Below are 6248 nucleotides of genomic sequence, written 5' to 3'. Positions count from 1 at the left end.
TTTTGTGGTCGCAGCATTTTATCTAGACGTAATATACACAATCTTTACTATGGCACCCACCCATAGGTTACTGAGGACAATAAAGTAACACAGGGTGGCAGTGGCATTAGGTTCTATGGTTGACATCACTCACAGGTATTTTTTTTACATAAAGCAAAAGAACCAGAAGTGATCAAATTATGCAACAGGCATTTCTGACAGTGACTGCATAAGCAAGACACCGCCATGGGCAGAGCATTTCCACAGGAATCTAATAGAAAGCAGATAATCATGTGTTTATATGTGAAATTGGAGGATTTGAAGGAAACCTGTCACCAGATTGTACCCCATTAAACTAGCAGCCCTCTCAGGTTGGGTATTAAATCTCCTTTCTAGAATTACCCCTTTTATGTGAAATTTCGTCCATTTATCTATTAAAGATCACCACCAAAGTCACATCAAAATGATGTCAGAAGTGTCAGTTATTGTCTGAGATGAGTCACTTATAGAGGCTGGTGGGTGGGGGAGTATATAGATTCCCCAATCTTTGGTTCTATAGTATCCATAAACATGCATTTGGAGTCATATTACATATAAGAATCTTATACTTCAGTTGAGATCTTTAATATGACAAAAAAAGCAGGGTTCTAGGTACTACAGAACCAAATATAGGGATGTCTGAAGTGGCACTCCAGCCTCTATACTTGACTAATCTCCGGCAAAAATGACTCTTCTCTGCTTATTCGCACATGACTTTTAATGTGATTTCACATTCACATTAATGCTTTAAAAATATTTTTCTCCATATGATGGGTCCGGTGACAGTGTCCCTTTCAGAGCTGGAATGAAGCCCTATGATGTACATCCTTTTGCCATCCCATCTTGTATATTGTTCAATTTATTGCCCAAAATGATGCTGTCACTTACACAAAGATGTACCGTACCCAAATCACACTGCACAGATTCAGTACAGCTTTTGTACCATAATTTTGGGCACCAAATTACATTGGAGGTGGAAACTCTAGGCAATCAAGTCCAATGATGTTTTAGGGCAAGTGGAAAGCCAACACCCCTAGGGCACACCCAGGGCCGGCGCTATGGGTAGGCAAAGGTGGCAATTGCCCAGGGCCCCCTGCCCCCTGGAAGAGGAGAATCTCTTCTTTCAAATGAATCTTGAATTGTGTTTCTAGGTACCATGGATCCAGAGATATTCAGGTTTAAAGTGAGAATATCAGGTGCCATTTTTATATATAAAAATCACTCCCGATGGCAGTTTAACAGTTATTATCTCCGTTTTCCTAAAACATAGAAACACAAATTTAAATTCATACAAAAGAGGAGACTCTCTTCTTTCATAGGAAAAAAGAAGTGAGGTTCTATGTCTCACAGAGCCAGAGATACAGCCCCCTGAAATGTAATCCCCCCTCCAGATTCTTAGCCATCAGGCTACAGGGAGCATTTGCTGCACACAGGAGCTGCTGCACCTCACAGATAATGGAAATAATCACTCTATGGGGCAGATTTATCAAGCTGTCTGAAAGTCAGAATATTTCTAGTTGCCGATGGCAACCAATCACAGCTCAGCTTTAGTTTTACCAATGCTCATGAATATTTTTAAGGGGAGCTGTGATTGGTTGCCATGGGCAATTAGAAATATTCTGACTTTCAGACTGCTTGATAAATCTGCCCCTATATGTTACTACATTTTGAGAATGGATAATATCAACTAATATTCATGTTTTTAACCCTTCTCTATGCAGAACTATCGAACAACACACTTTGGGCCACATGTATCAATCGTTTTTTTTCTGTTGTTTTTGGGCCTTTTCATTCAGGCGCACCGTTTTTGCGCCATTTTTGCCAAACTAGCTGCGCAGCAAAAATAACCAGCTTTCCCTCATTTATCCTAGCAATCCAGATGTTTTGCTGCGCCTTATGATATTCATCACTTCCGACTTTTCATTTAGGCGCAAAAATGGGCGCAAAAACACTCCAGCCCGAGGTGGTGTTAACTGAGAAGAAAGCACTGAGCCCCTTTGCAGAACAGCTCATTTCTAGCAGCAAAGCTCATCCAGACACTAGAACAGATCATACAGACATTAGATACTCTGCAGACACTAGAACAGATCATACAGACATTAGATGCTCTGCAGACAGGAGCTGCAGACTCTATTTACAGTTCATCACCTTCTATTTACAAAACATTCTGCAGAATCCTGAGCTCAAAGCAAGAGAGTTGAGAACGTTGCAGAATGTTGCAGATACTACAGACAAGTGTCCCCCATGTAATTCTGCACAGTATCACCAGTGTGTCTGAGGGGGATACTGTACAGAATTACAGGGGTGCAGCAGGAGATCAGCACTGGGGGATCCCCTCCAGGAGAAGCCACTGCTGAGGAGGTCACTGGGTGCTGGGTGTCACACACCTGGGTGCTGCTGTGAGTGTTATCTTCATTCTGGGATGTGGGAGAAGAAGAGAGGAGCTTGTAGCAGGATCACATGTAAGTGCCCGAATCTAACATTACGCCGAAACTGCACCAAAACTGTGTTAAAGTAAAGTGATTAATAAGAGGCAGTAAATTAACTTATCACAGATGGTTGTAGCTTGTGATAATTCTGGAAAACAGTGCGCCAGAATTTAGGCGCAACTACTTCACTTAGGCGCACAAAAGTGATAAATGTGGCCCTTTCTCTCTTATTCCCTTTTATTTTGTGATAGTTTTTTCTTGTTGGGAAAATTGACTGATACGATGAGCATTCGATGTGACTACACCGTGACCAGAACATGTCCATAAAGTTATATGTAACACCAAACACACACACATGTTCTGGAATAAAGTTTTTATTTCACACCATCCTCCATTATTTACACCTGACGTTCTCACTCTCATTCTTATGAAGCGCGGAGGGTTCTGTTATTGTGCAGCTAATACAATGGCGCACATCTAAAAGTGACTTTTATTATCTCATTAGAGAGGTTTAGACTGTCTAAAAATGTCTAGCTGAAAAGCAGATATCTAGTTATTACAGTTTTAGTGATATTATGTGGATTTATTTATGTGAACATATCAATAGGGCACATTTGTGAACTATACACATGTCCATGCATTACATTTAGGAGATGTGAAGGTAAACATTTTCTGTTTGGATCAAATTTTTTGCCATCAAAGTCAAATTTTAAGTATTTTTTTTTAATAAAATGCTTCAATTTGAATCAAAATTGCATGAAGGCGCCTATGTCTATAAACTCTTTGATGCAATTTTGAAAATGGGGCAAGTGTCTGCTTTCAGAAAATATCGGTCCCTCTCCCCAATGGGCCTCACAGTCTAATCAACCTACCAGTAATTTTTTGGAGTGTGGGAGGAAACCGGAGGACCCGGAGGAAACCCACACAGACACAGAGAGAACATACAAAATCTTTGCAGATGTTGACCAGCGCTGCAAGGCTGTAGTGCTAATCACGGAGCCACCATGCTGCCCATAAATCTCCCTATCATCTATCTCCTATAAAATTCTCCCATATTACAGTTTGTTTTACCATACTAAAGGAGCCTCTTGCTGACTGTGACTGGTCATAAAATAGTTTTATTTTGGGGCCCCACTTTTAATTTTGCCCAGGGCCCCACTTTGTCTAGAACCGGCCCTGGGCACACCATGAGTACACTAGGAACCAATAGACCCTAAAGTGGTTGGATATCGGATGAAACATAATCCGCATATATACAAAGCATTTGTTTGCTAATGATTATTATCTGAGGTTTGTCCATCTGGTATCTGATCCTTACTGATAATGTACAGAGATACTACAAAAAGACTAGTATGATGTAAAACATTCATAAACAATAATGACATTACATAGCAAGTAGACACATGGTACTACAAAAATGTGGAGATATTCTACCCCTGCTCTCTTTATGTATACAGCATATATAGTGGACAGGGTGACACCTAGCGATAATCAGCCGTCTCCCTCCTGTAGGCTCTATATATATAATGGATTCTCCGCCTGTGTCGCTTCCAATTAGTGTTATATGAATGGAGAGAGCAGGAGGACAGATGGCTGGAGTGAGCCTGGGGAGTCATGGATGTGTCACAGATGTGGAGAGAAAGTGTCAAGCACACTAACCCGTGACTCTAGTTCATCTCATAGTGTAGTTTACAATGAGCAGAACATTACATGATAACATCATTTTCTACCATGATGAGTTGTAAGATGGTTTTTTATCAACAGTAAGTGAGCAGTTAGAAAGACTGGAAAGTTTCTTTACCTTAGGGTAAAGAAAACTTACGGTTATTTGTCCTTTACCTGGTCAGATGCAGGGTGTTACCCGAAATGCATTACCTAACAGGACATTTGCATATATGAAAAAAGTTTCTTGCTTTATTTTATTGTAGATGGACTTTGTCTAACCTTTTAATTACTAATAAATATAGTCTGTGTTTTGGCTGGAGTAGAATCATTTTTTTTCTGGTGTTGACACCATACTAGGTTATTAGCGCCCCATGTCAGCCCCTTTTTCCCCTCCTCATTTAATGCCTATGTATGACAGTCCATGCTGCCGCCAGGTAATGTCCAAGCAGATCCTTCTAGGCCGAGGAGACGGTGCCCGGCAAGACCAAGAGCAATGTCAACTAGGGAGAGGCCTGGACAGCCTTACCAGTTCACCACCATATGTGAAGAGTTGAGCCCACCTCCGCACTGCTCCAACAAGTCTCAGGGACCTCTGGGTATATCCTGTGGAGTATGAGAGGACACCTGTACCACTGTGATAGCAATTTTCAATTTTTCTCTTGGGCATTGCAAGGTAAGGGCATTTTGTGGGATAAATAAAGGACTTTCTTATTCTTCATCAGTAATTCCAGTCGACAGTTCAGTCTCCCTCGCTGCGCTGGTGGGGATACCCTTTTGTAGTCATTTATACACACTTTACTCTCCTTATCCATATACAGTCACCGGCCACTTTATTAGGTACACCTGTCCAACTGCTCATTAACACTTAATTTCTAATCAGCCAATAACATTGCGGAAACTCAGTGCATTTAGGCATGTAGACATGGTCAAGACAATCTCCTGCAGTTCAAACCGAGCATCAGTATGGGGAAGAAAAGTGATTTGAGTGCCTTTGAACGTGGCATGGTTGTTGGTGCCAGAAGGGCTGGTCTGAGTATTTCAGAAACTGCTGATCTACTGGGATTTTCACGCACAACCATCTCTAGGGTTTACAGAGAATGGTCCGAAAAAGAAAAAACATCCAGTGAGCGGCAGTTCCGTGGGTGGAAATGCCTTGTTGATGCCAGAGGTCAGAGAAGAATGGGCAGACTGGTTCGAGCTAATAGAAAGGCAACAGTGACTCAAATTGCCACCCGTTACAACCAAGGTAGGCAGAAGAGCATCTCTGAACGCACAGTACGTCGAACTTTGAGGCAGATGGGCTACAGCAGCAGAAGACCACACCGGGTGCCACTCCTTTCAGCTAAGAACAGGAAACTGAGGCTACAATTTGCACAAGTTCATCGAAATTGGACAGTAGAAGATTGGAAAAACGTTGCCTGGTCTGATGAGTCTCGATTTCTGCTGCGACATTCGGATGGTAGGGTCAGAATTTGGCGTCAACAACATGAAAGCATGGATCCATCCTGCCTTGTATCAACGGTTCAGGCTGGTGGTGTCATGGTGTGGGGAATATTTTCTTGCCACTCTTTGGGCCCCTTGGTACCAATTGAGCATCGCTGCAATGCCACAGCCTACCTGAGTATTGTTGCTGACTATGTCCATCCCTTTATAACCACAATGTACCCAACATCTGATGGCTACTTTCAGCAGGATAATGCGCCATGTCATAAAGCTGGAATCATCTCAGACTGGTTTCTTGAACATGACAATGAGGTCACTGTACTCAAATGGCCTCCACAGTCACCAGATCTCAATCCAATAGAGCATCTTTGGGATGTGGTGGAACGGGAGATTCGCATCATGGATGTTCAGCCGACAAATCTGCGGCGACTGTGTGATGCCATCATGTCAATATGGACCAAAATCTCTGAGGAATGCTTTCAGCACCTTGAAGAATTGAGGCAGTTCTGAAGGCAAAAGGGGGTCCCACCCGTTACTAGCATGGTGTACCTAATAAAGTGGCCCGTGAGTGTATATGGTGCCTCCTGTAAGTATATTTACATACTGTGCCCTCTACAGTCATTTACAACGTGTCCCTATATTCATTTATACTGTGAACGCTTTAGCCATATATACTGTGCTGAGTACCAACCA

Source organism: Engystomops pustulosus, chromosome 6 (genome assembly GCF_040894005.1).
Source record: "Engystomops pustulosus chromosome 6, aEngPut4.maternal, whole genome shotgun sequence".
In the NCBI taxonomy this organism is placed as follows: Eukaryota; Metazoa; Chordata; class Amphibia; order Anura; family Leptodactylidae; genus Engystomops; species Engystomops pustulosus.
Note: the sequence above shows the minus strand (reverse complement) of the source record.